The sequence below is a fragment of the Rhinopithecus bieti genome, unplaced genomic scaffold, assembly GCF_001698545.2.
Source record: "Rhinopithecus bieti isolate Rb0 unplaced genomic scaffold, ASM169854v2 scaffold_53432, whole genome shotgun sequence".
Taxonomy (NCBI): Eukaryota; Metazoa; Chordata; class Mammalia; order Primates; family Cercopithecidae; genus Rhinopithecus; species Rhinopithecus bieti.
The window spans coordinates 293,111-319,213 of record NW_016820698.1 but is presented as its reverse complement, the minus strand read 5'-3'; the positions used below and the strand labels follow the sequence as shown (position 1 = coordinate 319,213).

General features: G+C 39.2%; 1 protein-coding gene across 1 annotated transcript in view; it reads left to right on the top strand.

Moving 5' to 3' along the window:
• The window catches only part of ACSL3 (acyl-CoA synthetase long chain family member 3), an 81,404-nt gene that overhangs the window by 9,676 nt on the left and 45,625 nt on the right, over positions 1-26,103 (top strand). Inside the window, 1 exon segment of the mRNA XM_017859901.1 lies at positions 18,100-18,158. The gene's annotated coding sequence lies outside the window, so the exon portion shown is untranslated.

Sequence of the window (26,103 nt, the reverse complement as noted above, 5' to 3'; positions counted from 1 at the left end):
ATTTTTTAGGTGTCTTTTACTTTATCAGTTAGCTTTGTGCATTTCCCCATGTATTCATTGATGTGTTTACTATCTGGAATTCACTGGGGTATTTGCATGAGTCTCTTCCTCTTTTGACATCTCAATAAACAGGATTCTCATGGAAACCATCTCAGAGGCAGTGGGCAGTAAATAGATGGAGTGAAAGATGAGGCAGAACTGTTTCTCTGATGTTAGGAGCTTACAAGCATTCTATATTGAGATGTACAATTGGTTAGCAAATAATTACAGAAGAAAATGAGTGCCGTAAGAGAGTGCCCTAAGGGGTCAGCGGACGAGTAGAGAAGTTCAGGCTGGGGTTAGGGCCAGTGGAGGTTTGGGTATCAGAGAATGCCTTATCAATATAGATGCTAAGAGACAACTAGACTTTGGATGTATGCAGAAGAATAAAGGATATTCCAGGTAGAGCTAACGGCAAAGTGAGCAAAGGCAGAGAAGACAGGTAAAGGAGGCAGAGAGGTGGTTGGAATTGATTTGTATGTAGTGTGTGAAGTAGAGAGTTGGAAGGTGAGAGTTGAAAAGTAAGCTGACTTCAAGTTGTGGAGAGCCTTAAGTACTTGGCAGACGAGTTTGGAATTTTTTTTTAATTCCTTCTTTTTTTCCCCCCTTTTAGACAATGAGGAGGGAATTGAGATTCTTGAAGAGAGGATCGATGTGAAATACAGGTTATAAGGGAGTGGCAGTGTCACGCTGGCAACGTGGATGAAGGATGCATTGATGGAGGAGGGGGAGAGGGGACTAGAGACAGAGGAGTAACTAGGGATACAGTTGAATTCTGCCGGGTGACAGGAGTAAGGACCTGAACTGACAAAGAAAAGCATGAGAAAGGGCGGGAGGTCGGGGATGACAGAGGAAGCAGAACCATTAGGACTTGGCAACCGACTGGATCTTTGCAGGACAAAGTGAAGGGAATTTTACCAAATGCTTTTGAGTAGGTTCTAGAAATGGGAAGGTTCAGCTTTCCATTTGAGGTGGGAAAGGTGAAAAGCAGAGTGATGGTGGAAGATGTGGAAAGGAGAATTCAGTTAAAAAAATTTTATTTTTAAAAATGCGAAGTGGGAAAGCTGGGATCTACTCAAAAGAAGCCAGATGAGGGGTCATCTGGGTAGACAATGGTGAGATCAGGGAGTGGCAGAGAGTGAACAAAGTTCTGGACTTAGATGTTTATAGAACAAAGTGAGAAGTCAATGAAAGATACGTAAAGTGGTTCTCACTAGGGAAGAGAGTGCTTCTCAGTAGGCATTGTCTATGGAGGCCTCAGCTAAGGCTGGGTCTCACAGACATGTGGCACTGGTCCTGGCTGTGTAACTCTCCAGCTGGCAGCCTCGTGGGTAGAAGTGAAGAAAATGCAGTGAATCTGCAGGGAGCTGTTGTGTTTTAGAGCTCTGGGATAGTGAGTGCTCGGGAGTGCTCTAGGAAGGACATGGTTGTCACAGAAACATTGGTTCCTGGGGCTAGGTTTTCAGTGGGCAAGAGAAGCCACAAGGGAGTTGGTGGCCAAGATGGGGTGGGAGAGCAGGTCTAGTGGGTGAGGGGTTGTGGGGTTACTAACAGCCTATTCTCATTCTGTTCATTTTTAAGGCTTGAATTAGTTTTCTAATGATAGGAATCTTGTTCCTTTGGGACCACAGATGTGAATGTTATTTATTTATTTATTTTTTGCTTTTTCTTTTTTTTTTTTTTGAGACGGAGTCTCGCTCTGTCACCCAGGCTGGAGTGCTGTGGCCGGATCTCAGCTCACTGCAAGCTCCGCCTCCCGGGTTCACGCCATTCTCCTGTCTCAGCCTCCCGGGTAGCTGGCACTACAGGCGCCGCCACGTCGCCCGGCTAGTTTTTTGTAGTTTTAGTAGAGACGGGGTTTCACCGTGTTAGCCAGGATGGTCTCGATCTCCTGACCTCGTGATCCGCCCGTCTCGGCCTCCCAAAGTGCTGGGATTACAGGCTTGAGCCACCGCGCCCGGCCTATTTTTTGCTTTTCTGCTTTATCTGTGGCATTGCTGCTCTTGTGGCATTCCCCCCGCACCCCCGACTCCCTTGTTTTTGGGAACATAATAGTCACCATAAAAAAGGTGTATAATTCTAAGGAAAAACTGAAGTAGGGCAAATGCTCAACAGGGAAAAGTTCGCAATTTAGAATACAGGTATGCCTAAGGTTATAAAATAGATAATAGTACTAAGACAATTACTTTTTTTTTGAAATGGAATTTCACTCTTGTTGCTCGGGCTGGAGTGCAGTGGCACAATCTTGGCTTGCTGCAGCCTCCGCCTCCTGGGTTCAAGTGATTCACCTGCCTCAGCCTCCCAAGTAACTAGGATTACAGGCACCCACCACCACGTCCGGCTAATTTTTTGTATTTTTAGTAGAGATGGGCTTTCACCATGTTGGCCAGGCTGGTCTTGAACTCCTGACTTGAGGTGATCCACCTGCCTTGGCCTTCCAAACTGCTGCGATTACAGGTGCGCCCGGCCGACAATTACATATTTTTTATAGAAAGAAAATAAAAGTATCTTAGGAAAATTTAAATAAATTATTATTCTTAACATCTGTCATCCGTCCATCTGTTCGTCCATCTGTGTGATGGATGCTCCCACCGGGTACTTTGCTAGTGGACACCAAGGATAGAGTGATGAATAAGACAAATATGGGCCTTCCCTGGTGCATAAAGTGGGAAGATGAACATTAAGCAGTTCCACAAGTAATTATTTAATTACAGCTGCAATAGGTCCTGTGAAGGCAAAGTTGTAGGGTGCCAAGGGTGGGGAACAGGAGTCGGCTGTCTTGAAAGGCTTTTCTGAGGAAGTGGCATCCAGCTGATCTAGGAGAAGGGGGATGGTGGTGGGGCGGTGGGGTGGTGTGGTGGTGGGGCGACTGGGCCGCTTTCTAGGCAGAGGCTTGAAGCAGTGGGGTGGGGTGGGGTGGGATGCTGACTTGGCTTTGGGAAAAATCCACAAGAAGGCCAGAGGGGCAGGAGTTTGTGCAGAGGTCCTCTGGGTTGAAACTGGATGCAAAAATAAATGGGCCACAGCACGCATGAGACAGGAATAAAAATAAAGCCGTCGCTTACCAAGCCGTCCGTTGAGAGGAGACTGGGAAGATTAGGAAACTTGGAGGCTTGACTGTGCCAACTAGTAAGCAGTATCTGTATCTAGTCAGTTTGCTTCTTTGGTCCTCAGCTACTACAAAAAGTTTAAATTTTATTATTACAGAATTCGGAAAGTTAACTTTTTATGATTTGAATTTTATGATTAGGAATGTTACAATTTACCAAAATTATCTTCAGCAGTATTAAAACATCTATGAATAAAACAATATGCCTGATCATATTTTCTGTCGATTTTAATGGTGTTCATCTATTAAGGCCAATGGGAAACTTTTCAGCTAGATTGGATATTATTTCATAATTCCATAGAGTTGTATGTTTTGAACAGAAATATTTTTAGTGTCTTCTCTAAGTTTACCATTCAATTTCTTGTTTAAAAGATCATAAATTGACCTAGTGTTTCAGGCATGTCAATACTGTTGCTATATAAATTTGTAGAAATTATAATGAATTTATATATTTGCTTTAAGTTTTTCTTCTAATAATGTGTGTTTGATGAGAAAATTTGGAAAATACATAAAAGCATAAATTGTACATTCTAGATGTAGCCAGTGCTGAGGTGTTTTCAGTCCTGATATCTGTTTGTGTGTATGTTAACAAAAGTGGAAATGTATTGTGTGTATTTAATATTTAACCTACTTCTTCTCATTTATCATATCATGAGCAATTCCCATGTTATTGAATGGTTTTGAAAATATTTTTAGTGGTTGCGTAATAGTCTACTATATGAACGTAAGGTACTTTACCCTTTCCCAATTATTAGATTTGCATATTTTCATTACCCCCTATTATAAATAGCAAACGGAAATTCTCAAGTAAATTTGTTTTTCTTCATTAAATATTCACAGAAGTGGAATTGTTTGGTCAAAAGATATGAAAATTTAAAGGCTCTTAATAAAAATTACAGAGAGGTTGTACTTATATCTGTGCCCTTTAGTTTGAATGTGTCTTTGCATCGCACCTGTACTCGGATTTATTTTTTATTTTTTATTTTTTTTTGAGACAGAGTCTCACACTATCACCCAGGCTGGGCTGCAGATTTGTGATCTTGGCTCACTGCAATCTCCACCTCCCAGGTTCAAGTGATTATCATGCCTCAGCCTCCCAAGTAGCTGGGATTACAGGCGCACACCACCACACCCGGCTCAGTTTTTTAGTATTTTTAGTAGAAACCATGTTTCACTATGTTGGCCAGACTGGTCTTGAACTCCTGACCTCAGGTGATCCGTCTGCCTCAGCCTCCCAAGGTGCTGGGATTACAAGCGTGAGCAACCGCGCCCGGCCTTGTACTTGCATTTATATATTGAAAACCAGAAGAAAGATGTTGTTTCATACAAATAATATTTTGTATAATTAAAAAAAAAATCTTGGCTGGGCGCAGTGGCTAGTGTCTGTAATCCCAGCACTTCGGGAGGCTGAGGAGGAAGGATCACTTGCACCCAGGAGTTTGAGACCAGCCTGGGCAATATAGGGAGACCTGGTCTCTATAAAAATAATAAAAAATATTAACTGAGTGGGGTGGTGTGTGCCTGTGGTTCCAACTGCTTGGGAGGATTATTTGAGCCTGGGAGTTCAAGGCTGCAGTGAACTGTGATCAAGCCACTGCACTCCAATCTGCGACAGAGCTAGAGAGACCCTGTCTGGAAAAAAAAAATTAGCAACCGAATATTTATTTTAGTTAAACCGGTCCTAATATAGACCTGATTTAAATAAAAAGCAATAATTTTGCTTATTGGATATATCCCACTGAAGGATTTGGAGAAAGAATAGAAAATTTATGGATTTACAGTTTTTAAATTACATTGGCTCACTACTGTAATCCCAATACTCAGGAGGCAGAGATGGGAGGATCGCTTGAGGCCAGGAGTTTGAGACAGCCTGGGCAACATAGCAATAACCCGTCTCTACCAAAAAAAAAAAAAAAGGATATAAAAGTAAAAAATGAACTGAAGAATTAAAAATTTTCACTCACGTGAAAATTTGGAGAGGTAAAGTTAGGAATAATTGTAAAAATTTAGCTTTTGATTTACTTTTTTTGTGTTATGTATAACCTGCTAATGTTAAAGATAATATATGCTAAGTGATCAGAACAGTGTCTGGCACTTATTAAATGCTCAGTAAATGTACCTGTTGTTGTTGTTACTTTAAAAATTTCTCCTTCCAACTCTCTGAGGATTAGCTCATATAATACAGTGTCTCAAAGTTTTTATCACTGATAAAACCTTATCACTGATTTTATCACTGTTAAAATCAAGAAGGTTGGGGACGGAAGGAATGGGGTTTTGTTTTGAGTAAAACCTTTGGAATGGTGGGTTGGAGGGAGGAACCTCGTGTCTATTCCTCATGATTCAGATTAGGATAATAATGAGTTGATCTGTATAGTGCCAGTTGAAATCTTGATTTTTATTCAATGAAATTAAACAAATTCATTGGTCTGGCTTTTCACTGATTGATTTATATCCCATTCTGTATTCCTTTTGGTTCCTAGAAAATGATAGGAATAATTTCTGTACATTTGACCTTATTGGTATTAACTTTCATATGGCAGTTTTAGAAAGAAGTGCCTATGGAAGATGACTTATTGGTGAGGCTTCTTTCCTCTTTAATTACATTATGTTATAGCGTAGAAATGATTGCATCTGTGAACATAGATGGCCTTAGTGATTACCGCTTGACCGGTTGTTGAATGAGCTGATATTGACTAGAGTTTCTGCCCCTGCCTCCCTCCTCTTTTGGGTTGTCCAGTTCAGTGTCACAAGCACAGACATAATTCCTTAGCTTATTGCTGGGTTTTTTTGGTGATGTTTCTTTTTGTTTTCCCCTGTTTTAAAATTTTATTCATAAAATCAGCCAAAATTCATTGAACATATGCTAGGTAATACCTTGTAGGTTTCTTGGGATTCATATTTCAAAGATGCATCATTAGAGTGTTTACCTTGTTGAAGTAGAAAGTAAAACAGTAAACATATAATCCATAGTTAAAAGTGCTAATGTAGAGGTATATTCAAAGTGTTTTGGGTTCTTAGAGGACTGCAAGCAGATATTAGAAGACTTCATAAAAGAGGTGACATTTAAGCTAGAGTTTGGACTGTTTCACCAGTATAAAAGTGTTGGGATTAATAAGCAGGGGAAGGAGCAATAGTGTGTGATTTGTAAATCATAGGAGCAGCTCTGATTCTGGTACCTATTCCCTACCCTCATGTGGGATAGCTTTTCTCAACAGGTGTTTGAGCAAGAGCTAATTGTTGCTTTATGGTTTTTGTTTTGTTTTGTTTTTGTTTGTTTTTGAGGCAGCATCTCAGTCTTAGGCTGAAGTGCCATGGCACCATTGTGGCTCACTGCAGCCTCCACTTCCCCAGCTCAAGTGATCCTCCCATCTCAGCCTCCCAAATAGCTGGGACTGCAGGCATGTGCCACCATGACCGGCCAATTAAAAACATTTCTTTTTTGTAGACACTAGATCTATTTTGTCCAGTCTAGTCTTGAATGCCTGGACTCAGACATTCCTCCTGCCTCGGCCACCCAAACTGTTGGGATTACAGGCATGAGCCACCATACCTGGCCCTACTTTATGAATTTAAAATATTTTCTTTCTGCCTATTTAAATTATAGACTATAAGAGTATTTATAAAAGTATACATTTATTCATACCCACTATGTATCACATACTCTGCTAGATTCTAGGAAAGCAGAGAAATAAAAAGTCCTTGCCTCAAGAAGCTCACAGTCCATTGTGGGAAGACAGAAAAGCAAAGTTAGATAAAATACAATTGTAATAAGTTATGTTAATGGTATGCCTGACGTGTCTTGGAAGCTCAGAGGAAGGACATCAAACCCAGCCTTGATGGAAGAGGGGAGAAAAAGGATGGAGGTAAAAATAGATGGAGAGAGTTCAGTCAAAATCTATATTCCTTTACTTCTGGGTAGAGCATAGTTTTTCTGAGTTAGGAGGGGATTGGAGATGGGACCCAGGGACATACCAAGCATGAAGGCGTGCGACAAGAACACACATGGGGATGCTTGGGGAACTGAAAGGGTGTGTTATAGGATAAGTCAGTTAACAATAGAGAGCAGGCAGTGGGAGGCCTGATAGATTGAGAAAGACGGTGGAGAGATCAAGGGGATTGGAGTTCTGGATGAAGTCAAAGGATTGTAGTGAAAGAGTTGGTGTGGAATAGGACTGGTTATGGTAAGAGTAGTTTTGGAGTTTTGAGCTTAAGAAATGGTTTTGTAGTTAGATTGTTTAGAGGGTGTCTTTTAAAAGTTAGTTTTGTGATTTTCCTTGTAATGAAGAAGTGGAGCAGATGATAACCCAGATGGAAATTTCTATGAAGGCAGGATCAGTTGAATACTCAGGGCCTGTTTATGTAAATCTGAACTTTGGTATTGAGAATGAAAAGCATCGCACTTTCGTAGCTGTACTTTTTTGGTGAGAAACATCTATATTGGCATTTGTTGTTTCTATTAGATACTAACTGCAGTGACTGCTGCATATACACTTATAGCTTTATAAATACCTAGTTCAGAAATGATTTTGTAGGCATGTAGCGGTTTTTGTTCTTTGCATTGATGTTTCTGGGGAGAATGGTGGACATAGTGTAAAACTGGTATATGTAATGCCTATATATTGTACTCCATCATGTGTTAGAAGATTACATGCTAGAAATTTGGATGGTACACTACCCAGAATCGTGAGTCACTATTTGGGAATTGTCCTTGATGCATGGATAATTTACCTGTGGATAATTGGGAGCTGACTCTATGTATGTGTATTTAAGTTAATAAAGTTTATTTATATTGTATGATGCCAGAGTACGGGCATGTTAACTATAGGTGATTACGGTTTTTGTTTCTTGTTATTAATTTCAAATAGCTTTATGAAATAATTATATTTGCTGTCTTTCTTAGATAAGTCAAGAACATAATGTGTTTCTTTTGAGCACCTTCAGGGAGAGTAGGTTTAATTTATTCTTCCACTAGAAAGAAAGATATTGTGCTTTATTCACTGCTACACACCCAGTGCCCAGCATATAGGAGACACTCAACATTTGTTGAATGAATGAATCAGTCTCTGCATCTCTGCCACCTAGCACAGTAATGGACATGAGATACTGAGTAAGCATTTATTAAATTGAGTTGAAAGATTTGAATATAGTACCAGAAAAATTTTGGAAGGCCAACAATCTCATGTCAAAATGACCAGTATATACTTATTAATGGAAGCTCAAGAATTCCTGAAGAATAGACTTTCTGTTGATGAATATGTACTTGAATAACTAACTGGTTAAGTAATATATGCTAATGTAATTTTAAAAAATTTGTGTGATTGTGAAGGCAGGAAAGTGATGGATTGTTTCAGGCCAGGCCATCCACTTGCTGTACTTTAATGTCATTGCTGCTTGTCGCCTTCCCTGCCTTGATGACACTCCTGACAACACCCTCATCAACCTTTGTGTTTGTCTTTGGCTTCCAGGGCACTGTTTCCTGTTCCTTTACCTTTCTTGTTGGTTCTTCTGGCATCTGCCCTTAATCCTGTATCCTATAACTGAATATACTGTTTCTGAGGAATTCTGTGTTCTATGAATAGAATCAGTGATGACTGTGACGTCTGCATCTTCAGCTGTTTGGAGCCCCAGCCCTGTGTTTCTAACAATATACTGAATCTCTCTTCTGATCTTTCCCACAAACTTAACATCCAGTCCTATATTCATGTGCTCATATTTGTGTCTGTTCTTCTTGTACTCCTCATTACACGCCACCATTCTTTCATTCTGAAAATGTAGACTTTAATTTTCAGAGCCCTTACTCTATACATCGTGCCTGACACGTCCTACTAATTTTACCTCAGAGAAGCCTCCGCAGTTGGTCCTGTTTCTTCTGCGTCTGCTGCCTTAAATTCTGCACTTCATCACTTGGGCTGTGGTAATAACCACATACCTGGAATCCCTTTTGGTTTATTTTCTGTGTTGACCCCAAGTAATCATTCTTAAAAAAAACACACATTTAGGGCTGGGCACGGTGACTCACATCTGTAATCTCAGCACTTTGGGAGGCCAAGGCGGGTGGATCACCTGAGGTCAGGAGTTTGAGACCATCCTGTTCGACACAGTGAAACCCCGTCTCCACAAAAAATACCAAAATTAGCCGGGCGTGGTGGTGGGTGCTTGTAATCCCAGCTACTCAGGAGGCTGAGGCAGGAGAATCGCTGGAACCCAGGAGGTGGAGATTGCAGTGAGCCGAGATGGTGCCACTATACTCCAGCCTGGGGGACAGAGTGAGACTCTGTCTCAAAAAAATTAAAAAAAATTAAAAAAAAATTGGTTAAATGCTTTACTTGAAAACCGATCTCATCCTATCTATAACATTTTCATTGCTAACTCCCCCCATATATTTCATGTGTTCCAGCGATCTCAGGCTACTTGTGGTTACTCACTCTGCTCATTCATGCCTCTCTGTTAGGCAGGAGTGAAGGAGGAATCAGAGCCTGGAGAGATTGATTCGGCTTTGTCTGTGGGTAATTATACTCATCCTGAATCTTGAAAGATGAGTTTACTTTGACAGTCTTCTTAGCTGCTTCTGTCTCTCTCCAATTCCATACCCCATTCCAAGTTTTGAACAGAAGAGTATGATTGGACCAACACATCCATGTTTTTGATGCAGGCTTCACTGGTCACAGGTCTGCTGGATACCTGTGGATGGCCACATTTGCCATAGTCTGCGGGGTTGGAGATGGGGACAGAACAGCATCACATATGTGAAACAGAGCCAGTGCTTCCCTCCCCAACAGCCGTAGGCCAGGCAATGTGAACTGTGGGTTGACATCACTGGAGACTGTTTCAGAATCAGAATAAAGACCAATAATAAACCTTTTTTTTTTTTTTTTTTTTCTATTTATGGAATATGGGAGCTATGGAAGAGAGGTATTACTAGGCTGGTTGTTTGCTTCAGGGGTCTGCTTCTCATCTTTCCAGGACTTAATTCAGCTGCTACCTCGGTTAAAATTTTTCTTTGATGCTGTGCAACTTACTGAATAATTTTTTACCTGCTGATCTGCAATATCACTATTGCCATATACGTAAGTCCCATGACTATTTCTGGTTTTAAAATTCTGTATTAAAACAATTAGTGTTTTGATACAGAATAGGGCAAATGTGCATTAAATATGCTGTTTCTCAAAGTTTCTTCTTCCAGATAAATGTTAGAATTAATATATCACATAAGCATACAAAACAAACACATAAGAAAAATCCTAGTAGGATTTTAATTGGGATTGCATTTGGTTTATGGGTTAATTTTGGCAGAATTTCATTTATCTTTTCTACCCAGGAACAAGTCTGTCTTTTCATATATTCAGGGTTTTTTTTGTGTGTGTCTATCAGTAGCATTTTACACACACAGACATCCATATGTAAATATGAATGCTATATTACATGAAGTATTTCAAACTTGCTTTTGCTATTGTAACTATATTTCCATTTCAATTTCTAACTGATTAATAGTATATTTTAAAAAACTGTCAATTTTTATTATTTACTTGGTATTCAATTATCTTTGTCAATTCTGCCTCTGGTTGGATATTTTTCAAATGATTCCTGCAGATTTTCTTGTCAGACAGGCACTTAATCTGCACACAATAATGACTCTATCTTTTTCAGTATTCATAACTGTTGATTTGTTTTTTCATTGCATTGGCTAAAGTGCAGTGCTGTTCAGAAGGCATGCATTGAGAACCATAAATATAAGCCATATATGTAGTTCTACACTTCTAGTAGGCAATTGATTTTAATACATTTTATTTAATGTAATATATCCAAAATCTTATTTCAGTGTACATATTCAATATAAAATTTATTAGTTAACTGTTTTACGTTCTTTTTTTACTACTAGGTCTTTGGAATCCCATGTGTATTTTACACTTAGATCACATCTCAGTTTGGACTAGCCACTGAGTGCGCAGTGGCACTTGTGGTTACCACGTTGGACAGCATAGAGTTAGAGCCTTCTTGATGTACAATAATTATGATCATAGTTGGCCTTGTTGTCCCTTACTTGGATGGAAGTTGCTTTTCAGTATGATGTTTAATGTTGATTTCTAATAAATATACTGTTTTGAAGTTTAAGCAATTTTGTTTCTGAGTAAGGTGTTCTTTTAAAAGTTAATAATTGATATTCACTCCCCGCCCCACCCCTGAGATGGAGTTTCACTCTTGTCGCCCAGGCTGGAGTGCAGTGATGTGATCTCGGTTTACTGCAACCTCCACTTCCCGGATTCAAGCAATTCTCCCGCCTCATCCTCCCAAGTAGCTGGGATTACAGGCATGCGCCACCATACCCAGCTAATTTTGTATTTTTAGTAGAGATGGGGTTTCATCATGTTGACCAGGCTGGTCACGAACTCCTGACCTCAGGTGGTCCACCTGTCCATAGTGCTGGGATTATAGGTGTGAGCCATTGCGCCTGGCCTCACTTTTCTTAAATACTTAAGAAAGTATAAGGTGTTGCTCACACCTTTCCCCTCCTACTTAGCCTGTTAAATATAGAGAATGGTAGTAATGAAGAATTCTCATGGTGAAGCATCTTTGCACTCACAGTAAACAAACCATGCTTGGTTATGGTATATCATTCTTTTAACTCAGCTGGATTAGATGTGCTGACATTTTAGGATTTTTTTCCTCATATTCATTAAAGAGATTGTCCTGTGTGGTATGTCAGGTTTTGGAATCAGCATTATATTAGCTCTTGTAAGCTAGGTAACAAAACTTCAGATCATTCTGGCCTAAAAAAATTGTTTTAAAACTTAAAGAAATATATGCACATGCTTGAGGACTTTTTAAAGTAATTTCTTAGTAAAGTGTATTTGTGGAATATAAATTTTCTTAAGTCCTTGCAAGTCTGAAAATTTCTTTATTGTACTTGCAATTGATTGGGAAATTAGCTGAGAGTAGAATTCTAAGTTAAAACTTTCCCTTAAAACTTTTAAGGCCTTGTTCATAGTTGCCTGCCTTCCTGTGTTTCTGAGACATCTGGTGCCAGTATGATTCTTACTCCTTTATAACAGCGGTCTCCAAGCGTTTTGGCACCAGGGATCCAGTTTTGTGAAAGACAGTTTTTCCACGGACAGGGGTCGAGGAGGCATAGGGGTGGGGCATAGTTTTGGGATGAAACTGCTCTACCTCAGATCATCAGGCATTAGATTCTCATAAGGAGTGGACAACCTAGAACCCTTGCATGCGCAGTTCGTGCTCCTGTGAGAATCTGATGCAGCTGCTGTTCTGACAGGAGGCAGAACTCTGGTGGTAATACTTGTTCACCTGCTGTTGCTTACCTCCTGTCAGGTCTGTGACCCGGGGGTTGAGAATTCCTGCCTTACAGGAAGGGTGACCATATATCCTGATTTGTCTGGAACACCCCTAGATCACACCTTTTTTTTTTTTTTGAGACAGAGTCTCGCTCTGTCGCCCAGACTGGAGTGCAGTGGCGTTGATCTTGGCTCACTGCAACTTCCGCCTCCTAACTTCAAGCAATTTCCCTGCCTCAGCCTCCTGAGTAGCTGGGAGTACAGGCAGGTGCCACCACACGCAGCTAATTTTTGGTATTTTTAGTAGCGATGGGGTTTCACTGTGTTAGCTAGGATGGGCTCGATCTCCTGATCTTGTGATCCGCCCGCCTTGGCCTTCCAAAGTGCTGGGATTACAGACGTGAGCCACCGCACCCGGTCCAAATCACACAGTTTATTTATTTATTTATTTATTTATTTATTTATTGAGACGGAGTCTCGCTGTATCGCCTAGGCTGGAGTGCAGTGGCGCAATCTCGGCTCACTGCAAGCTCCGCCTCCCGGGTTCACGCCATTTTCCTGCCTCAGCCTCCCCAAGCTGGGACTACAGGCGCCCGCCACCGCACCCGGCTAATTTTTTGTATTTTTAGTAGAGATGGGGTTTCACCGTGTTAGCCAGGATGGTCTCGATCTCCTGATCTCGTGATCCGCCCGTCTCGGCCTCCCAAAGTGCTGGGATTACAGGCGTGAGCCACCGCACGCGGCCCCAAATCACACTTTTTAATAGTACCTCCTTTTATTCTGATATGTATCCTTGTTTGTTGATCAGTTATAGAATCACCTTATTTGTAGGTGGCTTGCGTTTTTTTTTTTAAATTGTTGTTTTTCTTGAGACGGAGTTTTGCTCTTGTTGCCCAGGCTGGAGTACAATGGCGCGATCTTGGCTCACCACGGCCTCCCACTCCCGGGTTCAAGTGATTCTCCTGTGTCAGTCAGCCTCCCTAGTAGCTGGGATTACAGGCATGCGCCACTATGCCGGACTAATTTTGTATTTTTAGTAGAGACAGGTTTCTCCTTATTGGTCAGGCTGGTCTCAGGTGATCCACTGCCTCGGCCTCCGGAAGTGCTGGGATTACAGGCGTGAGCCACCACGCCCAGCCAGACTTTCCGGTATTTTTTTTTTTAGGAAGATTTGAGGATATTCTTATACTCTGTGCTTTGATAATTTACATGGCTGTGTCTAGAAGTCAGTTATCTTTTCCCTCATTGATCTGCCCAGTCCTCTCAAACTGAAGACTAGTATTTATCAGCTGTGGGATATTATATTGCAGAATGCTTCAGGAATTTCTGCTTGCAAAATGTTTTAGGAATTTCAGCCTCTTCGTTCGCTTTTTCATTTCTGGAAACCTTGTAATGGGACTTGAATCTCTTGGATTTATTTAACACTTTGTTTTTTAAAATGAGAATCAAATTTTCTATATTCTACCCCATTTGCTTATGCTCTTCTTTATCTGGAAAAGAGTCTCCACCTCATTTTCTGACACTTGTGTTGACTCCTTAATTTCAGCTGCTATTAATTTCAAAGAGCTTTTTCTTATTTTTATTCCTTCTGTTAATATATAGCATCCCATTCTTGTTTCATAGATGGCAATAGCCTCTCTTATGCCTTTGAGAATATTGCATAGACATATTTAAAAATTTCCCACATTTCCTACATTGTCTGTTTCCACTGAGGCACCTTTTCTTTGCTGTTTGTCTCTTTCTTTAATAGTGATGGTTTTTCACAAATACCTGATGATTAAGAACTTTATCTTCTGTCTGGATTTTGAATTTTTAAATGATTTTCCTGTTTCTAGTTTCTTTTTCCACAAATAAATTCTCAACATTGGCACCAGGTTTAACATTATGAAACAGAGATCCGAGTATGTCATCCCTCTGCTAATCCGAGTATGTCATCCCTCTGCTAATCCGAGTATGTCATCCCCCTGCTAATAAAAGTTAGAAGACTTTTAAGAGATCTGGATAATGTTTCAACCAGTTAGGGCAGCAAACATGCATGGCGGCAATGAGGCATTTGTTTTCTAGGGCCACTGCAACAAATCACCACAGATTGGGTGGCTTAAAACAATAGAAATTTATTCTGTTAACGTTTAATAGAGACCAGAAGTTCAAATCAGTGTTACTGGATTGAAATCGAAGTATCAGCAGAGTTTTGAAGGCCCCAGGGAAGAACGTGTTCCTTGCCTCTTTCAGCTTCTAGTGGCTGCTGGCATTCCCTGTTATCAGTCCAGTCTTTCAGGCCAGCATCTTCCAATCTCTCTGCTCCATCTTCATGTCATCATCTCCTTCATGTGTGTCGAATCTCCTTCTGCCACTATTTATAAGGACATTTGTGAGGGCATTTAGGGACCACTGGGTAATCTAGAGTCTTTTTCCAAATAAGGTAACATTTGCAGATCCTAGGAATTAGGGCCTGATACCCTTGAGGTCCTTTATTCAGCTTACCACAACTACTTAAAAAGTCTTCTGAAATTTCTATTTTCTTGTATAAATAATTGTTATTACTGCCTGCAGTTTTTGTCTGCTTGAACAAAAATACATGCATCAACTCAGTTTATAGTGATTTCCTTGACCTTCTCCACCCTAGACAAAAGGCTGCAATCGCCAGTTTTCCTAATGCAGCTGATGCACTTCTCATAGTTTTTGCCGTGTTAAAGTGATTTGTCAGGCTCTACCACTGACTAGGAATTCTTTTTTTTCAGTACTATGGTGTCATTCTTAGAATGCAAAGTGTCAGGTCTGGAGTTGAGTAAGGCATTTAATAAATACTTATTGAAGAGTTTTTAACATTTATTGAGGGCCAATTACATACCTAGTAGGACCTGTCACCTTGGACCATTTAATAAACAAAGCAGTGTAAAGTAAGCATGGCACGTAAGTTTCTCCAGGGCATGTTTCTCAAAAGGGATTGCTGGGTCATAGGAGTCCACATTTTCAGCTTTTGCTAGATGCTGCCAAATTGCTCTCTTAACTGGCTGTACTTCCCTAAGAGTGTCAAGATGTATCTTGTTTGCCATATTCTTGCCAACACTTGTGAATTTTTTTCATTAAAAAAATTTGGCCGGGCGCGGTGGCTCAAGCCTGTCATCCCAGCACTTTGGGAGGCCGAGACGGGTGGATCACGAGGTCAGGAGATCGAGACCATCCTGGCGAACACGGTGAAACCCCGTCTCTACTAAAAAAATACAAAAAACTAGCCAGGCGAGGTGGCGGGCGCCTGTAGTCCCAGCTACATGGGAGGCTGAGGAAGGAGAATGGCGTAAACTCGGGAGGCGGAGCTTGCAGTGAGCCGAGATCCGGCCACTGCACTCCAGCCTGGGCGACAGAGGAGACTCCGCCTCAAAAAAAAAAATTTAATGGAGGAAATGATGCTGTTTTAATTTGTATTTCCTTGATAATTAATGAGGTTGACCATTTTTAATAGGTAATAAACAATGTGGAATTTTCTGTTAATATACATAGCCTGCTTTCTCCTGTTGCTCTTTTTTATTTATAGAAATTCTACAAATATGGATATGGATTATTTATAGATAGCACCATTCTCATTTACATATGAGGAAACTGGGAAACTGGCATAAGAAATTATTAATAACAAGAAGATTTTTAAGTTATTTCCCCCCTGGATGAATAGATGCATGACCTTGTCTGGAGTCATAGCTAATACGAAACAGCAGGGATTCTGAACCCAGTGGTATCTGAGTTTAAGGTTTGTCTTTTTTTTTTGAGACAAGAGTCTCACTTTGTCACCCAGGCTGGAATGCAGTTGCACGATCTCGGTTCACTGCAGCCTCTGCCTCCTGGGTTCAAGCGATTCTCCTGCCTCAGCCTCCCGAGTAGTTGGGAGTACAGGTGCACGCCACCATGCCTGGCTTATTTTTGTAATTTTAGTGGAGACAGGGTTTCACCATATTGGTCAGGCCGGTCTCGAACTCCTGATCTCAGGTGATCCACCCGCCTCAGCCTCCCAAAGTGCTGGGATTACAGGCATGAGCCACCATGCCCGACTTTTTTCTTTTTTTTTTTTAAATTTATTTATGTATTTATTATTTTACCCCACTCACCTCCAGGCCCCGGTGTATGAGGTTCCCCTCCCTACATCCATGTGTTCTCATTCTTCAGCTTCCACTTATGAGTGAGAGAACATGTGGTGTTTCTTTTCTGTTCCTGTGTTAGTTTGCTGAGAATGGTGGCTTCCAGCTTCATCCATGTCCCTGCGAAGGACATGAACTCATTCTTTTTTATGGCTACAAGGTCTGTCCGTTTTTACAAAAATTAATAATGAATTAAAAGTTAATGAAGCAGTGGTATGTATGTTGAATTAAGTGATTCAAAAAACCTTAGCTTTTAGCTCTACTTGTTAATATATTCTTAAAAATAACTGTGTAATGACTGCTAACCTATTTGCTTCACAGGTGGTAGAGAAAATCATTGAAATAAGATTTAAAAGTGTTTTTTATAAGCAATGTATTAATATCACCACGTGTACATCTTAATACTATTCTTTATTATCATCATGGGTAAATGAACACAGTCTTTATAGTATACTTTTTGAGTTTTGGAAATACCTTATTTTTTATAATAGATTTTATTTTTTAGAGCAGTTTTAGGTGTACAGCAAAATTGAGAGGAAGGTGCAGAGATTTTTCATATGCCCCTTCCCCTACACAGGCATAGCCTCCCTCTTTATTGGCATTCCCCTACCTCCTGAGAGTGCTACATTGGTTATAACTGATGAACCTACATTGACACATCATTACCCCCCAAAGTCCATAGTTTACGTTAGGGGTCACTCTTAGTATTGTGCCCTCTGTAGGTTTTAACAAATACATGATGACATGTATCTACCGTTATAGTACATACAGAATAGCTTTACTGTCCTAAAAGTCCTTTTGTGCTCTGCCTATTCATCCCCCTCTGTGCCCTAACCTCTGGCAACCATGGATCCTTTTACCATCTCCATAGCTTTTTCTTTTCCAGAATGTCATATAGTTGGAATCATATAGTACATAGCGTTTTCAGATTGTCTTCTTTCACTTTGTAATATGCATTTAAATTTCCTTCATATCTTGTCATGTCTTGATGGCTCATTTCTTTTTAACACTGACTCATTTTCCATTGTCTGGATGTACCACAATTTAACCATGACTTTATTGAAAGATATGTTGATTGCTTCCAACTTTTGGCAATTATGAATCAAGCTGCTGTGGACATGTTTTCAACTCTTGGGTAAATACCAAGCACTGTGGTTGCTGGATCATATATATGGGGTATGTTAGTTTTATATGACACTGTCAAACTTCCATAGTGGCTGTACCATTTTGCATTCCCACCACAATGAATGAGAGTTTCTCCACATCCTTGCAAGCATTTGGTGGTGTTAGTGTTTTGGGTTTTGGGTATTCTTACTGGTGTGTAGTGTGTGTACTATGTATTTTTGAAGAAAGGTTACATGATAAAAATATTGTTAGATAGTGTGATAGATTGGTGTTTCCAGAGAAACTCACCAGAAACTTTTCATGTGAGGTTTAGAAGTAAAATACTTCCAGGAAAAAGTTAGCATTCGGCTCTGATTAACTGGACTATGAGTAGTAATGATTGTCTTTTTTATGTTTGTTTTGACAGGTTTTGACACAAGGGCGCGTATCTTTGAAGGACCTAGTACCTCCTACCATTGTCAACTGGTAAAATATTTAATTTTTTATTACAGTAGATTTCTTTTGTTATAAAATATATTAGGTTAAAACCAATTATGGTTAAACTGACCAAAAAATTGTAATTCTCATTTTATGATTGTAGAACTATGACAGTTATAGAAAATAGTTTTATACTTACTTTAATTCCATATAAATCAATTGGGACATTAAACCATGTCATTGAGCAATACTGTCTAGCTTCCTTTCCTTAACTTGAATTTCGCTAAGTGTCTGCAAGGGATTTGAATTCAGTAGCCTCTTTATTTTGGATAGTTTAGCATGAATTAGGCTTATTACCATTTTAATATGTGATGGTCATTTAAAATTTGTATTAATGTTACTGTAAATTTGTAACTACATTTTAGTAGAGATTGTAGTTTCAAGGGCTTTTTGTCAACCTATAGAAGGTTCTGCATGGTTATTGCAGTTGTCATGGGGCATAAGAAATATATAGCACAATTTTATTTCTTTCTGTGTCATCTGAAGTGAATTAGAGTTTATGAAATTTTAGGGCAAAAATTTAAGGATCAAGTGACCTGAAGGTTTTTATCATTCTGTGAAATGAAAATAAAATTGAGTAGGACTGCTATAGGAAATAGTCTCTGTTGGTAAAGTGCTTTGATGATGTAAAGGCAGTAAGCATTTTATCCATTAGAATCATGATAGTTGACATCTTCCTTTTCAGGATCTCATTTCAAAGTCTTTTTTCACATCAGTTGAATGTATTAATCTTGACATTTTAAACTGATTTTAAAAGGAAATCACACAAGTAATATGTTTATTATTAAAAACTGTAAGCAATGTAGGAGCATCTAAGTAAACAGGAAACTCCTCTGTTCCCCCTGGGTCTTTTGCTAGGGATTATCCCTTATTTTCATGGAGTGTATCTTTCCAGACAGTTTGTTTGCGTATCCAAGATTGTCATCTTTTAATGAAATAGATGTGATGGAAAAAGGAATATACTCTGTCCACTTTAATAGTATGCCTCACTTTGTTTTAGACATGTCTATGCCTACGTCTCTTTGAGGGATATACATGATCAGATTAAGAGTGCTTTTGAAGTAACTAAGTAAACCCATTGTAACACAGTACTCCTCTACAAATTTCTTTTAGTAGTTAATGGGTTATGGGAACTCCGAACTTTGAATTCTTAACTAAGAATGCATCAAGACAGTTTAGTAGATTTACAATAAAATTGAAATTGCAAAGATAATTATGGCATATTAAGTGATAGATTTTAAATAGGAAGACATTTATAGAAATGACTAATTACTCGTGAGGATCAGCTAGGTTTGGGTAGGTGAAGAAATGGTTTTGGAGCTTCAGTGCATTTACGTGTGCTCAGTAGGGTACTTAGGATATTTGAGGAGGGAAAAGGACGTCAGAAACTGATGTGGGAGGGCGGTGCACGGGGAAGAAGTACTATGGTACAGTGACAAAGATAACTTTGTCATAATTTTGCCTAAAAAGAGAAGTAAGACTCATTGTCATGTTATTTAGGTTAACTGTACGATGAACTAAAGGGAATGTCATGAACTACTTGGGAAACCCAGTGTCTTAAATCCCAAAACTTAGAACTCAACCTTTTCACACTTGGAAATTGCTTATGTTCAGAAGTCCCATGATTTAAGAGATAATGTAAAAATGGAAGTTAATTCACATTTGTACATGTCCTTTGTGTTATTGTCGGATTGAAACATTTTAAACTTCTTAAAAAATGTAGGGAAGCAAATTTGAATTTGTATGTGAAAGTGACCTAGTGAGAAGTAGGGAAGGAGACGGAGACAGCAGCAAGTTTGCTCCTCCCTTGGTTTCAGAGGAAAATGTTTTTTAAGAGTTGGGCCAGATATTTCTCATAGCTACTTAAGGTGATCCTTTTTTCTGTGTCTTCTGTTTTTTAAAATGTAATCTGGTTTTTGAGCACTTGTTTTGAAACATGTTGTTCAGGAAAAGCTTTTTTTAGTGGTAAACTAATTGGGAATTTGTAGGAAGAAGAAAACATGTTGTAAAGAATTTAAAGATAAAAAAGTGAGTAATATTTGAATGCAACACGAGACTGTTGACTAAAGGAAGTAATTGGGTGTTTAAACCTCATTTTTAGCTGTTTAATCTTCACATGGTACAAATGAAGGCAATATGTTAATTGTGATGCAGGTAATTCTGTATATTTCCACAACATACTTATAAGTTCTAATTATATGTTATTTGCCTTTTCTTAACTTTGTTTTTTTAGATGCTCCATGCAAACTACAGATAAGAAACTGGGCTTTTGGGGGTGGGAAGGGAAATGGAGGAAGAGAAAAGGAAACATCTAAGTTATCTTAATGATATATAAATCATTAAAATTAAATAAAATATATTCTGGGTAGACTTAGCTTGCAAAATTATCTTAAGCTATTGTAGCTCTTATAAATGGAATAAGCATTTAAAAATCATCTTGAAAATCTTCAGAAACTTGAATTCTTTTACATTCTCAAAGGTTAAACATAACCAGAGGAGCTATCTTCTCTCAAATACGCATACTTTGTTCATTATATTTACTTTTGCTAACTTTTTTTTTGTATGTTTGGAAATGTTGCATTTTTCCTCTGGCCTTTGGATTTTCTTTAATTTTATTTTTTATTTTGTACTGGGGGAAAAAGAAGTTTGTTTGTTTGTTTATTTATTTATTTATTTATTTTTGAGACAGAATTGGTCTGTTGCCCAGACTGGGGTGCAGTGGCGTGATCATGGCTCACTGCAACCTCTATCTCCTAGGCTCTGGTGATTCTCGTGCTTCAGCCTCCCAAGTATCTGGGATTACAGGTGCGCACCACCACACCTGGCTAATTTTTATATTTTTTAGTAGAGAGGGGTTTTTCTCCATGTTGGCGAGGCTGACCTTGAACTCCTGGCCTCAAGTGATCTGCCCACTTCAGCCTTCCAAAGTGTTGGGATTACAGGCGTGAGCCATTGCGCCTGGCCGAAAAGAGGTATATTTAAAAGTGAATTTGTTACTTCAACACACATAACCGTCACTTAAAAATTAGTCTGTCTGTTCACTCTACTTGGTACAGGTTCATGTAATGCCAAATGTAGTACGTAGCTGGACTGAGTTGGAATTATGAAGATCCTCAAATATTGATGAGCCAGGTTGATGTCATTAAGTAATCTAATAGTTCATGTTCTCCTGAAATACTTGTATAGCTGACTTTCTCATTAATCATTTTGTAGGAAATGATTGGAATAAATAAGGAGTAGTACTAAAAGAATAAAGAATCCTATTCAGTATTGTCTTAATCAATTTTGGGAACCCTAGGCATCAGTAGAATATAGTCTTAAAATTGATCTAGTTGAACTGCATCAATATTAATGCGAGCAAATTAAGATTTAGTGACCTGCTCATGAGCTCTTAGTAATTGGCAGCAGAGCTCAGTCTAGTCTAGTGTATGTGTTTATGCACGTATGCATGTGTGTATATGTATTTAAAATCCGTGTTGTGAATCTAACTGAAAAAGATGTATATTCCCTTGCCTGATTTCTGTTTCCTATTTATTTTTATCTAGAAGAGGGGATAAAAACTGTTTTTTAAAGAAATAATGGGTCTTGATCAGTTTTGGGGAAGTCGAGGGGACTGTATTTATAGTTCGGGAGAGCACTCAAGTGTCGCACTGTTATTTCCGCTATCATACTAATAGGACTGAAACAATTTTAAAATTACACTGGATAGCTGAAACTTAAAGAATTGGCTTTGTTAAACTGCTTTTTAATTTAGATGTATTCATGGGAAAGACTTGCTATAATAAATGTTCCTCCCTCCCTTCTTTCCAATATATATCTTTAATGCTAACGTTTCATTTTCTGAGGTTAAAATAAATATAGGCTTAATAGTTTTCTTAAAAATAAAATACCAAATTATAATTTCCTCATAACGCTTCCTAGTTGTAAAGTGAAACTTTATCTAATCCAGATAGTAATATGACTGAATCTTCTAATAATGTTTTAATTGATTTCCTGTCCAGAGTCTTTTTGACAATTTTATTTTTGTATTAAGGAAGTTCTTACATGGATTGACGATCTCGATTTCAGTCTTGTAGGCATTGCGATGTCATACATTGCAACTGTGTGGTCATAGTTGAAATCTTTGAAATTGTTGAAAGATGGTGTTGGGATTTGGAGAGGAAAAATTCTTTGTCTTTACTAAATACAGTAAGAACCACTGTATTACGCATAATAAGTTAGTCTGTGTGTTGATATTTGTAAGAATTTAAAACAACTTTCCTACTTTTAGGTCTGCTTTTTTGGGGAGGGAGGCAGCAGTATATATAGTAAGTAAATGTTTTAAAACCATTCTGTTGAACTAGGTGTGTATTTTTATTATGCTTTTAGCTTTGGATGCCTGAGAAGCAAACATGTTTGTGAGAACCAGGGTGCCCCTCTAAAAAGAAACTCTTTCCTGATAGTAAATGATAGTCTCTGGTTGCACTTTCCGTTACAACTCTGAGAGTCTAAATCTGGGTAGGAAATAGTTCTTTCTGCCCTTCTTGACCCTAGTTTCCTATTTCATAATACATGATTTGCGTCATTCTTCTGGGACTCTTTCAGTCTCTGTAGAATGTGTATGACTGTCACCTAACTTTTGTGGAAAGGAGAATCTCAGAAGTAGTGTACTAAAGGACACTTTTTTCTCCCCAGCAATAAGATATTAACCATAGAGTTTATTAAGAGAGTGTGGGGGCATTAAAAAGTTTGGACATGCCTTGGGAGACATGTAGGTTAAAATCCTACCTTACCTGCTAGTTGTAAGTGCCTTTGGGCACAATCTGTTTGAAATTGGCATTTGTGAGAATTAAATGAGATAATATAAAAAGTTCCCTTCACTGTCCTTGTTTGCCTGCGCTCAGAATTGTTTCCCATTTATTGCTAGCTTGGTGAAAAATTGCAGCCACATTTCATGCTAGCAAATACGGATTCCTTGATACCCCAGCATGTGCAAGCCGCTCATTTATACTTAATTAGAGATAAAATGCTAAGCCATGTTATTATTAGTGTTATTTGCAGATATGAACAGTTGTATAGTATTGATGCCTGAGTGTGGTAGGCTGAAAGAAAAATACAGAGGAGGAAATCAGATTGAGTGGTGGGTCAGGATTAACCGAGAATTAAATTGTGGCATATCAAGATGCCCCGTCTGCAGTATTTTCTCCTTTTCTGTCTTCTCTTCCCCCGTCCTCATCCTCTGCTGCCTTTGACGTTGTGGGAGCATTTCTAAGTGTTGGGGCTCTTCCCCTGCTCTGCAAGTTGAGTTTTCAGGTTCCTTTTCATGATGGTGGTGGACGTGAGGGGCATAAAATGTCTGCTTGCTCTATTAGTAGAGTGCGAATATAATACCATTGTTGAGTTCTTCCCTCCTGTAGACATTGTACATGTCTTAGATTCTGAGGGTGACTCCCATTTTCTTTGTTCAGTCCACGAGTTTTGTGGAGGTTAACTTCACAAGTCTGCCAATTTTGGGTTGAGGTACCATGTTGTATCTCTCGTGTGCCTAAGAGATTCTTAAAACCCCAGATCTAAGCAGGTAGAACCATTTGATACATTAGTCTGAAAGTGATCCCTGTGGCAACCTACTTTTTTCCTGTTTTTCTCTTAGGAAAACACATCATCTCTGATGGAAGCTTTTCTTCCTTCTCTCTTTTCTCTTTTTCTTCCTTTTCTCTTCTATTTTTTTCTCTCCTCCCCCTTCTCCCGCTTTCTGCCTCCTTTCTCTCTCCTTCCCTTCCCTCGCCTCCCCATGCCTCCCCTGCCCCTTCTCACCTCACAGGGTTGTTTTTTCTCACAGGGTTTCTTTCTTTCTGACTTTGTCTTTTCACAAAGACTTGCTCTGTTGCTCAGGCTGGAGTGCTTTGGTGCGACCACGGCACACCACAGCCTCAACCTCTGGGCTCAAGAGATCCTCCCACCTCAGCCTCCTTTGTAGCCGAGACTATAGTCATGAGCCACCACTCCTGGCAGAAGGCTTTCATATGAGCATTTGTAGCAATTTTTTTTTTTTGAAAAATTGGGAGTTGTTACAGGGCATTTTGTTTGCTCATCTTTGTTGTGTAAGTAGTAATAGGTCATTTTCTTTTAATGCTGTTAAACTTAATTCATCTTGTTATTTTAATTAGCAGTTCTGAGAGTTTAGTGAAGTTGAGAGTTGTTAAATTCTTCATGGTGAAAGATTAATGGACTTTGACCTGCATTTAAATATTTAGGGATAATTTCTTAAAAACCTTGACTTGCCTGTATCTTTTTCTATCATCAGGCATGAAGTCAGGCATGCCCGGGTGTACATTCTTCTCAGCTGGCAAGGTATCATAGAAGTTCTTCCAGGTCAATGCATGTACATGGAGCTTATTTTTAATGGCCGCATAATAGTCTGTTCAATGGGTATATATGTTTTTCAGGCATTCTTTGATTAATGAATCTTTAGATTATTTTCTATTTTTGTTTTTTTGCCACTGAAACAATACTGCCTTGTCTCTCGGGGGTGTGTGTGTGTGTGTGTGTGTGTGTGTGTCCAAGTTTTATCTTCAGACTATATTACTACTAGTTACAGTTAACTACCCATCCCCAAATCTGTAAATGTCTTCCTGTGACCCTGACACTACTCTGTCGTGATTCTTAGTGATTTCAATATCCTTCTAAAACTGTGGTCTTATTATTTCATACTCCAACCTGCCTTTGCTACTCCTTTTCCATGACCATTCATTCTCCCATTCTCCTAGATGACTATTTTATACTTCCTCCTTAATTTTTTAATATCTTCCTTTCTGCCTCCCTCCCATCCAATGATTTTGCTTCTTATTACTCTGAGAAAATAGAAGCACCCAGAAGAAAATCTACAAGCTCCTATCCCCACACATCTGGGTCCCTGTTTCTCCCACCCTCACTCCTCCTCCTCCAGGGTGTGACTCTCTTCTGCATAATACTTCCCTCTGCTGGATGGTAGCTATCAGTCTGCAGACAAGCTCTAGTATTTATGTTTAAAACAAAAGAATTTCTTTTGTCCTGGCTTGCTACCATTGCTTTGTTCTTTAGAGATCTTTCTACTTACTCTCTTTCTGCCCTTTCTTGAACCCTCTTCAGTTAAGCTTTGGTCCTTAACACTTAAGCTCTTTTCAAGTTTAAGGTCAATGGAGACCTTCACATTGTCAAATCCAGTATTTAACCTCCAGGCTTCCTCTTTTATTTCCTCTTTTTTGGCTTCCCGATTCATACCCTCTGCCCATTTTCCTTGTGTTGCTTGCCTTTTATTTTAATTTATAGGAGCTCTTTGTGTATTTTGTCACCATTTTTTCCTGGATACTTGTTTTCCTTTTGATTCTTTTAAAGTTGTGTTTCATCATACAGAAATGTTAAATCCTCTGGATTTTGTAGGAGAATAAATCTATGAGAATCAACAAGAGAATTTTGAAAAATTTGGGTAGTGAAGGTCTTACCAGATATTTAAAGCAGTTGTTCTCAAGCATTAGTGTAGAAAAAACCTGCGTGGTTGCAATTTAAAAATGAATCTGCCACAAGAGTTTTCAATTTTTAAGTATTGGGGCAGTAAGGAAGATAGGGAGGCATATCTGAGGAATCTTCATTTTAAATAACCTCTAAGGTAATTCTGATATAATTGGTCTATGGGCCACATTTAAGAAACATTGCACTTTGGGAGGCTGGGGTGGGCGGATCACAAGGTCAGGAAATTGAGACCGTCCTGGCTAACACAGTGAAACCCCGTCTCTACTAAAAATACAAAGACAAAATTAGCCGGGCGTGCGGGAAGCTGAGGCAGGAGAATGACGTGAACCTGGGAGGCGGAGCTTGCAGTAAGCCGAGATTGCGCCACTGCACGCCAGCCTGGGCGAAAGAGCGAGACTCCGTCTCAAAAAACAAAAAACCAAACAAAAAAAGAAACATTGCTGTA